This window comes from Notolepis coatsorum (assembly GCF_963971535.1).
Source record: "Notolepis coatsorum genome assembly, chromosome: 20".
NCBI lineage: Eukaryota > Metazoa > Chordata > Actinopteri > Aulopiformes > Paralepididae > Notolepis > Notolepis coatsorum.
This window is the reverse complement of record NC_140184.1, coordinates 30,300,670-30,314,702: the sequence shown is the minus strand read 5'-3', so window position 1 is coordinate 30,314,702 and position 14,033 is coordinate 30,300,670. Positions and strand designations below refer to the sequence as shown.

General features: G+C 44.0%; 1 protein-coding gene across 1 annotated transcript in view; it reads right to left on the bottom strand.

The window, feature by feature from the left end:
- Positions 1-14,033, bottom strand: part of LOC311247365 (monoacylglycerol lipase ABHD2) — a 73,529-nt gene that overhangs the window by 36,999 nt on the left and 22,497 nt on the right. The gene's annotated exons all lie outside the window — the stretch shown is intronic.

The window sequence follows — 14,033 nt, the reverse complement described above, 5'->3', positions numbered from 1 at the left end:
TGGTCTGTTCCCCCCCTCTAAATACTGTGACTGAGGATGTGAGGTGAGGAATGGGGATGGAGTAGACCCCCTCAAAATGGAGCCAGTACACCAGCAAAGGGAACAACAAGAAGAGGAGGGGATTTAGCCAATGTAGAAGATAATGAATAACTTACTCAGTCAGGTGGATCCGGTTAATACAATTTATTAACCAGAGAGATCAATACATTACAATATAGTGGAGAAAATGGCTCATCAGAGAGAGAGAGAGAGAGAGAGAGAGAGAGAGAGAGAGAGAGAGAGAGAGAGAGAGAGAGAGAGAGAGAGAGAGATCCCCCCATTCAGGAGTCATTTATATATTTATATATATATATTTATATATTCAGTTTGGTGTAGACAGTGGCGCTGCTGGCTCTCCGGCTAGTGACGTCACTGGCGCGCCGGCTGTTGTGGAGGGGGGGGGGGGGGGGGGGGGGCAACCGCGGGGGGGGCGGGGACGCTCTCTCGTTGTCGGAACACAGTGTGAGAAGAGCATTTATGCAGGTGAACACCAGGAAGGCTGCTGGCCCAGATGGTATAACAGGACGCATACTCAAGTCCTGTGCCAACCAGCTGGCCCCGGTGTTCACCGCCATATTTAATCAATCCCTGGCGGAGTCAGTGGTCCCTGCCTGCTTCAAGATGTCTACCATCATCCCTGTACCGAAGAAACCCTCCCCAACATGTCCAAATGACTACAGACCGGTGGCACTCACCTCTGTGGTCATGAAATGTTTCGAGAGGCTGGTCAAGGACCACATTTGTGCCTCCCTCCCCAGTGATATGGACCCTATGCAATTTGCATACAGGACAAACAGGTCCACCGACGACGCGGTCTCCCAGGTACTGCATAGCACCCTCTCTCACCTTGACCGTCAGAAGGGGGGCTACGTGAGACTGTTGTTCATTGACTACAGCTCAGCGTTCAACACCATAGTCCCCACCAGACTGGTGGACAAGCTGATCGAGCTAGGTCTGAGCTCCGCCCTGAGCGCCTGGGTACTGGACTTTCTGAGCGAAAGACCCCAGGCGGTCAGGGTGGGGGGTCAGACCTCCAACACCATCACCCTGAGCATCGGGTCCCCCCAGGGATGTGTTCTGAGCCCCCTGCTGTACTCACTATACACACACGATTGTGTGGCCAAGTTCAGCTCCAACTCCATAGTGAAGTTCGCAGACGACACGGTGTTGGTGGGGCTGATCTCGGACAACGACGAGAAGGCCTACCGGGAGGAGGTTGAGGTACTGGAACGCTGGTGCCAGGACAACAGCCTGCTCCTGAACATTGGTAAAACCAAGGAGCTGATCGTGGATTATAGGAGAGGACAGCAGGAGACGCACACACCACTGATGATTAACGGGGCTACCGTGGACAGGGTGAGCAGCTTTAAGTACCTGGGGGTCCACATCTCAGAGGATCTGACATGGTCAACACACAGACACAGTAGTAAAGAAGGCGAAACAGCGCCTCTACCACCTGAGACAGTTAAGGAAGTTCAGAGTATCGGGGAAGATACTCCAGTCCTTCTACTCAGGAGCGGTAGAGAGCATCCTGACCGGAAACATCACTGCCTGGTATGGAAACAGCACGGCACAGGACAAGAAGGCCCTACAGAGAGTGGTGCGCTCAGCCGAGCGTACCACGGGTATTGCACTACCTCCCCTGCAGGTTCTATACAACAAGAGGTGCAAATCCAGAGCCTGCAGAATAATGAAAGACCCCCACCACCCCAATAACAGCCTGTTTCAGCTGCTGAGGTCAGGCAGACGCCTGCGAACCCCAGCTACTAGGACAGAGAGGCTTAGGCTTAGCTTCTTCCCCCAGGCCATCAGAGTCCTGAACAATGAACATTGAGTACCACAGAATAGGGCTGGGCGATATAGAAAAAAATCATATCGCGATAACGATATGATAATTTTATTTTATTTCTCGATATCGATAATTATCGAATTGTTATAAGTGTAAACATTTTTTTTATTTATTTAAACAACAGATGTATGTTTATTTTGCAGCAATTCTTTGTCATTGCCGCCATCTTTAGTGTTACATCCCCTCACACTCCAGTTCTCAGGCTGCAGCTGGTTTAAAAGCTAAAGTAAACCGGCTTCTCTGCTGGCTGTGGCTCCAGAGGAGTTGAACAGTTCTGGCTCTGCTAGTTTATTTTCGATCTTTTGGCGCTTTTTTGGTGGACAAACCACCGCACATGTGCACTGTGACTCGTGACTGGAGTCTAGTTCTGCTAGCACACATAGCCTACTGTGTACAGACGGTTTCAAAATGTATTTTAAATTAGAAAGCAAAAAAAATAAATGGACAAGAGAAAAAGAAATCTGAATTTGGTCAGTATTATCATTTGGACAAGCAAAGCCATTACTTTAAGTTGCAGGCAAGAAAGACAAGTCTGTCCACTGTCTCTGGTTTTAAAACTGCCCTGTTGCAGGTATAAAAAAAAAAAAAAAACGATTTTTTTTTTAATTTCGATATTCGATATCGATTATTAAAATATATCGCGATATTTATCGTTATCGTTATATCGCCCAGCCCTACCACAGAACACTGAACTATCCACACATAAGCACACACGAGCACACACACGACACGCACGCTGTGCACGCTCACACACTAGCAGCCACTTAACACTTTTAACATGAGCGGGCACACACTCATGTGCACACACTCACACTTATTGCCAAAAGGAAAGGCCACTTTAAATCAGTAGTAGCAACAGTAACAGTGTATTGCACTACCAAAGCTACCTAGCATGTCCTATATGCTCTGTAAATAACTAGGGGTGGGAATCACCAGTTTCATCATGATACGATACGATATCGATTCTTTGGACAACGATACGATATTTGCCGATATCACAAAGTCTCTCACGATACAATACGATACGATTAGATTCAGGTGCCTGCAATCGATATGAGATGATATCATATGCCCATTTAACACAATCAGTAACATTTAGATCAACAAAAAAAAGGTAATGAAAATATCATTTGACATTTGTATTTTTGAGCTCTTCCAGACATTTAAAGGAAAATCAATCTATTGTTTTTAATACAAATAGACCTCCTGTTCACTGTAAAGTGCCACGTTTTTATATATTGAGCTTTAAACTTTAAGCTACATTTTTTGGAACTCAAAACTCACAACCTCCCTCTCCCAAACCGTTCCTACAACAATTTGTTGATGTTGCATGATCATGTATAGGCCTACATTTATTATGTATTATATTGTTTATGTTTAAATAACATTTAAACATCAAACTCCTCTGACCTCATCTGGTCTTTCCAAAGACGCGCGCACACACACACACACAGAAAGGGAGAATGCTATGCTGTAACATCTACACACACGGAGCTACTGCTGTTGTTCTTGGGCGGATATGAGACTCGCCACAGGATTTTCAAAATAAGAGTATCGATATGAATCGATCTTATTACATCGCATCGATCCGATTCGATTGTTGATAATTACATCGATGTATCGATCTGGATCGATGTATCGTCCCACCCCTATAAATAACTATGTACAGATACCGATTTTGATGTCACACCATGTTACCTGTTACCCGTTACCTGTTATTGCACAATGTTTTTGTATTGGATTCTATTATATGTTGTACCCACTGTATTGCACATCGTTGCGGGCAAGACCACCCGCATTTCATTGTATACTCGTATGCCGTGACAAATAAAACTCTTGACTTGACTTGACTATACAGGAGGGGAGGGGGGTCCCACCAGGAAGTGGAGTTTACAGATGGGAGGAGACAAAGATATCCTTATGAGAAAACAAGTATTTTATCTCCCACACCAACCTCTCAGAGCAGAGTCATAGCAGCAGAGCTATTTCACCTAAGACCTCTTCACCAGTAGCTGTCCCCCCTCTGAACAGAATCACTGAGGAGCTAGTTCACCTCACTCTAAACCTAGCTCGGGGGAAAGTAGCGTGTGCGTGTGCGTGTGTGCGTGTGCGCGCGTGTGTGTGCGTGTGTGTGTGTGTGTTCATGTGTGCTTGTGTGTGGAGAGATCAGTGTTCAATGTTCTGATGGCCTGGGGGAATAAGCTGAGCCTGAGTCGCTCTTCTGTTGGCCTCAGTGATACCCAAACAGGAATGGCTGAAACGACTAGAAGTGGAAGAGATGCAACGGCAGATGGAATTGATGGAAATGTTGACTGTTGGATAAGCATCTGGCACTGAGTGAGAGAGAGAGCAGATAAAGATCTAGTGAGAAACACGACTTCTGCGTCAAAAACAAGAGAGCTGAAGGAAGCACAGCTTATTATCTTCACTCCTGGAGAGGAAATAATTGGATCATCTGCATCCTCCAGAACACTCAGCAGGATCAACAGCCACTGCATCCTCCAGAACCCTCTCAGCAGGATCAACAGCCACTGCATCCTCCAGAACACTCTCAGCAGGATCAACAGCCACTGCATCCTCCAGAACACTCTCAGCAGGATCAACAGCCACTGCATCATATAGGCCACTCTCCGTAGGATCAACAGCCACTGCATCCTATAGGCCACTCTCCGTAGGATCAACAGCCACTGCATCCTATAGGCCACTCTCCGTAGGATCAACAGCCACTGCATCCTATAGGCCACTCTCCGTAGGATCAACAGCCACTGCATCCTATAGGCCACTCTCCGTAGGATCAACAGCCACTGCATCCTATAGGCCACTCTCCGTAGGATCAACAGCCACTGCATCCTATAGGCCACTCTCCGTAGGATCAACAGCCACTGCATCCTATAGGCCACTCTCCGTAGGATCAACAGCCACTGCATCCTATAGGCCACTCTCCGTAGGATCAACAGCCACTGCATCCTATAGGCCACTCTCCGTAGGATCAACAGCCACTGCATCCTATAGGCCACTCTCTGTAGGGTCAACAGCCACTGCATCCTATAGGCCACTCTCCGTAGGAGAGCCAGCTCTCTCATCTCACAACATCCATCATATGCTACAAGGAGCCCCTAGGTATTCACTGGACTCTTCTCCCATTGCCAAGTATTGCAGCTTGCCACTGCCGTGAGCCCGGCCAGTCACAGTAAAATCCAGTGGGAAGACACAAGTTATTCCAGCAAGCCAGGAATAAGGACAGGCCTAAGCAACCAACTGTTCTCTCTAAAGACTCAGAATTGCCGCTTTCCCAAGATTTCTGCCTTTCAATTCACTCCTAAATATGAATGCTGCCATCTGTAGAGGGGGGAAATGGAGTTGAACTGAAATGTGGCTCTCATGTTGACCGGCTGCTTGGAAAGCTACCCCTTTTCCTGCGGGATAGCATCATGTAATATTGTATCCCATGGAATGGGATGGATCCAACCGCACATTCAATCTCCAGAAGATCTCGTCATGGCTATAAGCTAACGCCTGTGTAAAGAGCATTGCCCATTCAAGCCTCCATTTCAGCAACAGCCAGTCAGCCACTATGGAAAAAAGGCCTGATCTACCAATAAACAAAAAGGAACACGTCCTTGGCTCATGTCATAAGATAAAGCAGTTCACTTCCTTTGAGCTCAAAGAATGGCTGGCTTCCAATGCAGTGCTATAAATGTGCCCATTGTCATACTCCAGATACATGCACACTGAAAAAGCCCTGCAAACAGCTTCACCTCACCGTGTTGCATGATGTTCCCAAGGAGACAGAACGTGTGCTAATGGTCCAAATCCCAGCTAAGGAAGCACTCCACTTGAATAGACTTAACCAGTCCTCACAGGTCATGTTAAAGGTTGTCAAGGTCACCCTGCAGAGCAAAGGAAAAAGTGTGGAAACGTTTGCAGTTCTAGATGACAGCTCACAATGAACCATCATACTCCCTGCTGCTGCTCAGACTCTCAGCATCAAAGGGAGCCCTGAGACGCTCAACCTCCGTACCATATGGCATGGAGTAGTTATACCAGTAATGGGTGCTGTTATATCCCTCAGCATCTCATCGGCTGGACAGATGGAAGTCAAATATCACCAACGCCTTCCCCGCCGACCATCGGTCTGTCATGTTCAGGTTTCGGCTGTCCTAACTGGGGTGGGTAGTTAACTTCATTCCACCATTGTGGGGCAAGGACTGAGAATAGGCGACTTCTCTTTGATGACCCTCCCGGAGCTTGGATAGGAGTAGGTCTGAGGCGGCCAGAAGATGGAGAGCGTAGGGGTCTTGAGGGTGTGTGTCAAGGATTCAACGCGAGTCATCCTATAATTCGTTTAATGGTATTGTTGCTGTATTCTATGCATTGAATTGTTCGAATGAGGTGATGATTTGATGATTAAGCGTTCTGAACTTGACCATTCTTAATTGAGGGTTGACACCCGTTTGTGTATTCATTTCACTATTGGGTTATTAGTAGTAGTAGTAGTAGTAGTAGTAGTAGTAGTAGTAGTAGTATGGGCATTTAATGTATTTAGTTGAGTATTTTGGTCAGCAAAGAGCAGAACGCTGGGTCATGTGCAGGAGGCTTAACTGCAACACAGTTTCACTAAGCCGAGCGACATTCCTCTCGGAGGCTTTGACCTTCTTGCCCTGCGCTGCACGCGACAGAGAGCAGAGGTTTCATTTCATCACCATGTTGTTGTTCACACTTGTCTGTCGGGAAAAGCAGGCGATGGCTTTGCACCAACATCACTGGTTAGTTTGGACGACATCCCAGTGGGACAGCCATTCCACAACGCTCCTGTGCAATACCGTGTTTATGTTCTGCATTCATCACAACACCACCACCATCATCATCTAATTTCCACACAGAGAACAAAATGACTATGTATACTCTTTTCTATTTTTCATGTATTTGGCCTATTATGCAATTGTTAGAAATGATTGGCCAAGAATGGATAACAAAGACATGATGATCAATCAATGATATGTGCACGTTCACTAGCCAACTCCCAGCTGCTTTTGTGTGTTGTATCTATGGTTGTATTATCTTTTTGGAATGGGTAGGCCAGGACTTCAGTGTCTGGGAAAGCAAACAATGTCTAAATATTTGAGTGTCTTTGTTTGACTTTTCTCTGATTATGTAACAGTATCTCCAGGAACCAAGCTTCCCCTCTCATCACACACGTGCCCCCACACTGGAGGGACTAGCCATCTGTGGACTGTGTGGTAAATGGTGAATGGACTGCGTTTATCCAAAGCGCCTCATGCCTCACATTCACTCAGACATTGGCACACAGACAGAGGCAACCATGCAAAGATGTAGAAAGAGAACCAAGGGACACACCAATCTTCAAGTGAACACTCACACACATGAATAGACCAATATCTGTAAAGAAGAGCAAAGTCTGCAACAACATCAACAGTTAGGGAGGGTGAGGGTGATGTGCTGCCAGGGCTTGGTGCGGGTGAGATCCCTGGCAGCCCAGTTCTGCACATACTGGAGCCTGTGGGGGGGGGGGGGGGGGGGGGGGGGGGGGAACTGTACAAGCAAAACTGTACATTGGAATATCGACAAAACCATACTTGGTTCCAAGAGGAGGGTCTTGTGTACTCTTGGGTTAGGTAATTTACTGTACATTGGAGGGGGTTGGGTTAGGTCATTTACAGGGGCCAGTTTCAAAATGCAGTCTCCCGTAGGTGTTCTTTGAGAGTGGTTTTGAAAGTGGGTAGTGATTCACATTCCTTTACAGCTTTGGGTAGGGCGTTCCACATTGATGTAGCATAATTGCGAATTACTGTTTAAAATGACCCAGTCAACTATTCACTTTAGTTTAATACATGAGGCATTGTCTAACGTTAGGCATAAAAATAAATATTGTTTGTTTCCTGTTGGTTGTCAGTTAAGGCATGGGTAGGTAGGGAATTTATTTTATTTTATTTTTTTATTTTATTCTTTCCCACGGCGACTAGATAGGGAATTTCTTTATTTAATTAAAATGTTCACAACAACATGGATGCATGTACTCTGCCAGCATGTTTAATATCCATAATACTAAAGGTTTGACTAAGATTTCTATGAAACTTTATTCAAAAAAATAATAATAATATATATATAATTTTTTTTAACTGATAAAATATATTGGGTCGCACCTAAATCGGCAGGGTCGGTCGGCAACCGGAAACAAACAATATTTTTTGTTATTCCTTATCTAGCTGGCTAGCTACCGATAGTTAGCAAGTGGAGAAAAACTCAGTACAATTAAACACTATGCAACGACCACTGCAAACGTTGAGTGAATCGTCGAGTAACGTTAACGTCATTGCTACTGCTGTGACTAGCTGCTCTAGTCTACCGGTCACAAGGTATAGTGAAAATCCATACCGTAGCTCAAATTCATACTGTTTATACCGTATACCGTTTATACCGTCCAGGGTGTTGTTTTGTACACTAGACAGGATTCCATTACAGTAGTTGATGAAGGTATGTGTATGAGGGTCTCTGCTAGGGAGTCAGTGAGTGAAGGCCGAAGTCTGAAGATGTTTTTGAGGGGAAAGGATATAAATAGGGTTCAACCAATATATCTGGCCAATGTTAACCGTTTTCAAATATCTGCATTGGGAGATATTCAATTATCGTCCCACCAATATTGCAAATTTTCCTGGGCTGTGGTGAACATAGTGGTATCATATTAACATTTCATGCTAGCTTACCCGTGACAAAGAATGAGTAAGGTCTTGGTTTATCTTGCGTTTTGTATCACAACATTCTAGTAGCTTGCACATATTATTTACATATTATCATCATATATTCTTCGTAATCATTCTGCAGCGATATGGGGGAGATGTGATAAGAAAGTACAGAGTGTATGACAGATGGTGAGATAGGTAGGGAAGAGGTGTGTGTGTGTGTGTGTGTGTGTGTGTGTGTGTGTGTGTGTGTGTGTGTGTGTGTGTGTGTGTGTGTGTGTGTGTGTGTGTGTGTGTGTGTGTGTGTGTTTAAGTATAGACTGTATGACAGATATGGGGTGAGTGAGAGTATATGCTGATAATAGCATAGCATACATGCCCCTTTTCTATGTGATCTTTGATTGAGTAAATAAATAGTGCACCAGACTAGGACAGTTTGACCCAGCACATACATGGTTAATCTTTCCATAATACAGAGTCATTCAAGCATTCATCAGACCAGCAACACGTAATCCGTACTGAATTCTGATAGCGGCGCCTCTATTTTGATCACGCCAACTCAGGGAATACACAGGGATATGGCGGTGTTTGTTCATAAACTACAACTTTAGGACAACACAAAGGGAATATCATGATGAAATCATAATGAATACTATCAAGGCCCAGAAACAGTCATTATCTCTTAGTTTTAGGGCACATGGAAATCCATAAGCGTAATATTAAATACCAGGTAGGGAAATTAGGAAATATCCTGCAGCTGACTGGGGAAATAGATGAAAACAGATCAATCATAACTTGTCACAATGGTGTGAACGCTCAATGGTGGCCAGGGTTGGAAACAAATTGCTTGACTTAACATGATGCCCTGACAAAACAAACTTTTCGAACAATGCAAGCGTTCTGCTGGCAGTTTTTATACAAGCCAAATACAATGGAGGTCAATACGGACGGTGTCTGTGTTTTCCCCCGAGTAGTAGGTGTGTAGGTGTGGCCACAAAAAAAGCCGGTGTACTATATATAATGGATATGCTGGTGTAATGAATAAAGGTGGATATGCTGGTGTAATGAATAAAGGTGGATATGCTGGTGTAATGAATAAAGGTGGATATGCTGGTGTAATGAATAAAGGTGGATATGCTGGTGTAATGAATAAAGGTGGATATGCTGGTGTAATGAATAAAGGTGGATATGCTGGTGTAATGAATAAAGGTGGATTATGCTGGTGTAATGAATAAAGGTGGATATGCTGGTGTAATGAATAAAGGTAGATGCTTTTGACTGTAACTGGCTCCAGATATAAAGAGACACTATGGTAGTAAGTTGTACTGGCCAGCAGCGTTACTAGCAAGCGTAGGTAAGGGATATGTACAGATTAGGGATGCCCCAATCACGTTTTTTGCCACCGATACCGATCACCGATCGTCGTGAGCCATATCGGCCGATACCGATCCGATACCGATCGTTTTTGATTAAAAGAAATTAAAATTTATTTTATATAAAAAAAAATTCTTTTTTTTTAAACTTTGGCCATTTCCCTGGCTCTTTTATACGTTTTATCGCATTTATACTTGGTCAAGTTCGGCGCCTCTATTTTGATCACGCCAACTCAGGGAATACACAGGGATATGGCGGTGTTTGTTCATAAACTACAACTTTAGGACAAAACAAAGGGAATATCATGATGAAATCATAATGAATACTATCAAGGCCCAGAAACAGTCATTATCTCTTAGTTTTAGGGCACATGGAAATCCATAAGCGTAATATTAAATACCAGGTAGGGAAATTAGGAAATATCCTGCAGCTGACTGGGGAAATAGATGAAAACAGATCAATCATAACTTGTCACAATGGTGTGAACGCTCAATGGTGGCCAGGGTTGGAAACAAATTGCTTGACTTAACATGATGCCCTGACAAAACAAACTTTTCGAACAATGCAAGCGTTCTGCTGGCAGTTTTTATACAAGCCAAATACAATGGAGGTCAATACGGACGGTGTCTGTGTTTTCCCCCGAGTAGTAGGTGTGTAGGTGTGGCCACAAAAAAAGCCGGTGTACTATATATAATGGATATGCTGGTGTAATGAATAAAGGTGGATATGCTGGTGTAATGAATAAAGGTGGATATGCTGGTGTAATGAATAAAGGTAGATATGCTGGTGTAATGAATAAAGGTGGATATGCTGGTGTAATGAATAAAGGTGGATTATGCTGGTGTAATGAATAAAGGTGGATATGCTGGTGTAATGAATAAAGGTAGATGCTTTTGACTGTAACTGGCTCCAGATATAAAGACACTATGGTAGTAAGTTGTACTGGCCAGCAGCGTTACTAGCAAGCGTAGGTAAGGGATATGTACAGATTAGGGATGCCCCAATCACGTTTTTTGCCACCGATACCGATCACCAATCGTCGTGAGCCATATCGGCCGATACCGATCGTTTTTGATTAAAAGAAATAAAATTTATTTTATATAAACATTTTTTCTTTTTTTTTAAACTTTGGCCATTTCCCTGGCTCTTTTATACGTTTTATCGCATTTATACTTGGTCAAGTTCGACCGACAGAAGCAGGCTGAAAGGGTTCAGATGGGGGGGAAGACACTCTGGGAAAGGCACGGCTGCAGTCCGGGATTCGAACTCGCTCAGCCCCAGATCCGCGACGAGCACGGTTGTCCACGGCGCTGAAATAGCACTTGCGGTACGTGGTGAGCTACTGGAGCTCCCCCTATATAAACATTTTTATTTTTATTTTTTTTATAAAATATATATATTATATAATTAGACTTGTACTTGTATTATCTGCAAGACATCGCCACCACGCAACAAGCTCCACTGTCTGTGTGTACTCTAGTAGCCTCCAGCTACGGCCAGGATTCTCCGGAGCTGCAGCTGGACCTATACTCGAGTAGCCTCGAGCAGAGCTACGGCCAGGATTCTCCGGAGCTGCACCTGGACCCTATTGGTATAACGTTACTTAACTGTGCTCAACAAGCCCTCAGCTCGAATACGCATCGAATCAGTGTTATAAGACATTGATATCAGGAGCTATCTGTAGCTACTGCTAGCCGGATATATAACGTTAATACAACGCCTCAGTGAATTATTTAGTTCAATGGGACATTTCGTTTTGAACAGTGAACTAACGTGAGCTAACAGCTAACAGGTATCATACACATCTCTACTATACTTGCTGGAGTGTTTGTTGATATCAGGAGCTATCGGTAGCTGGCCGGCTAGATACCGTTCGGTTAGACAATGCCTCATCATGTATTAAACTAAAAGTGAATAGTTGACTGGGTCATTTTGTAACGGTAGCTAAGCTAACGCCGTCCTCCCGTGTCCCGTCTCACTAGACTAGACCCGTGTTTACATGCGTGCGGGAGGGAGGAGCAGACCCCGCACCACCCGGTGTCTGAGACAGAACTCAGCGAATGAGATCGGCTTTGACGATCGGCGAAAATAAAGCATTATCACCGATCGCATATTTATACTGATTATCGGCCGATAACGATCGGTGGCCGATCGATCGGGGCATCCCTAGTACAGATATAGATAAGAGTATCTACAGATGTGTAAAAATTATTATATGCAGGAATGTACAGACAGATGTGGATATATATATGGTAAGAATAAATATATATATATATATATGGTACAGTATAATACAGCATTATGGTACATGCCATCATGCAGAGTTGTATGGGTTTGTTATATGCACGTGTATAAGTAGGTATATAGAAGGATTATATGCAGGTATATTCAGACATTATATATATATATATATATATATATATATATATATATATATATACACGGTAAATACAAATATATAAATGTATATATATACGGTAAATACAGCATTATGGTACATGCTATCAGCTATCATACAGAGCTATATGGGTAGATTATAGTATGAGGTAGGTTGGATTACTATGATTACAGTGTAGGGCAGTTGTAGACTGTGAAAGCAGTAGGTAGGTATAAATTGAGTATAGGCAACAGAGTTCAAAAATCGTACAGTCTGGGTAACAGAGCCAGGGTTTAAGCCAGGGATGTCAAACTCAATTACCAAGGAGGCCGAAATGAAAGATTCTGATGAATTTGAGGGCCAGACGCATAATAATACCTAAAAAAAAGGTACATTTTCCTGAGGTCACTTGCTATAGATATATATATATATGTTGTAATGCACTTCTGTTCATTCTCTGGCTCAATGAATACAAGGAGGGCTGTTTAAAAGGTGGGTAAGGAGGCATATTGCCTTAATAATTGGCTTATTATAGATTTATTTTTATAGATTGAAATTACATACTATATTAGGATTTAAAAAATAATTCACCCACAAGAACTGGTGTCACGCACACTCACACACACACACACACACACACAAACATCTCTCACCTCAGTATCTCTTTTTACGGTAGCTTTCACTTATCTTGCACAAAAAACAATCATTTCCACAGATTTGATTTCAGAGTAGGCATGATGAATTAGCAATAATCCACTTGATAATACCCCAGCTTGAGACGAGTGAAAACGGATGACTGACAACTGACAAGCTTTTAAAAGTGAAAGTAGGCGGCTGGGTGGCGCAGCGGACTAAGCGCTCGTCACCAACGCAAGAGACACGCAATCAGAACTGCCTGGACGCCGCGTGCACGCGCATACATGTTCCCTCGCGTGCGCACAGAACAGATGATTATTATGCATAAATAGTAGGAAACATGTTTGTATAGGAAATTACTAGTTTTAGTTTCGTTTTTGTAAATATTGCCTTGAAATAGAGAAGCTGAAAAAGGTAGCAGGATGTAGCCTTCAATATATAAAGAAATTATATTGTCAACAGATATGGTTGAAAAACACACGCGTGCACATCCGTGCGCGTACTTCTGCTCAGAAAACTGCTGGGACGGCGTGGTACCGCGTGGGACCACCACTGGAGACACTGGTATCGAATCCGGCTGTCAGCGTTGCCTCCGGCTTGGCCGGCCGTCATACTGGCTCGATTGGCAGTCAGCGGGAGGGAAGCCGGTGGGTGGGTCCGGGTCGTTGTAAACAGCGACTCCTACAGTTCGATCGGGGCGCCTGCACAGCGAGGGAAGGATCTCTGGAGGGAGGTAGTGTGACCTTCCACACGTTACACTCTCCCAGTGAGTCCGCGCTGCCAGGTGAAAAGAAGTAGTGGGCTGGGTACACATGTGTCGGAGGAAGCATGCGATAGTCTCCGCCCTCCCAGACAGACGGTAGGGGGTAGAGTGCATAACGACCAGGAAGGGGATTGGGAATTGTCATAACGACTAACATTGGGAGGGGAGAAAAATGGAAAAAGAAGGGGGGGAAAGACAATACATTTTTTTTTAAAGGTGACATGTACTATAAATGTCATTTTTCAGTCTCTAGCATTGTATTATAGTAATAGGAGTTCGTATCAATGTGTTTTA